Genomic DNA, 366 nt, shown 5'->3' with positions numbered 1-366 from the left:
GGTAAACAGATTATTAATTTATTCACCCATGGGGGATGTACGCAATTATGATTATGTTAGTATTACCATTATTATTATTTGTCCTCAGATGAGTCCCACCGTTCAGTACATGGTAACGGAGAACAACACAGCCACAATCAACAGCGGTGCTGCAGTGCGCATCCACACAGGACTGACACTGCTGTCAACACTAGCCTTGTTCTTCTGTACAGTGGATGCAATGTTGCTGCTGATCTGTGGGTCGGTCACAGGAGGAAGTGTTGTTGTTGTTGTGGTGGTTGTGGTTGATTCCTCATCATTACGTGGTGTATTGGGAATTTCAGAGTTCGTACTCGCTTCGTTAGTTGTCTCAGTTGTGTTGTTTTG

Source organism: Trypanosoma theileri (assembly GCF_002087225.1).
Source record: "Trypanosoma theileri isolate Edinburgh chromosome Unknown TM35_Tth_62_V1, whole genome shotgun sequence".
Taxonomy (NCBI): Eukaryota; Euglenozoa; class Kinetoplastea; order Trypanosomatida; family Trypanosomatidae; genus Trypanosoma; species Trypanosoma theileri.
The sequence above is the reverse complement of the archived record's forward strand: the minus strand, read 5'-3'. Positions refer to the sequence as shown.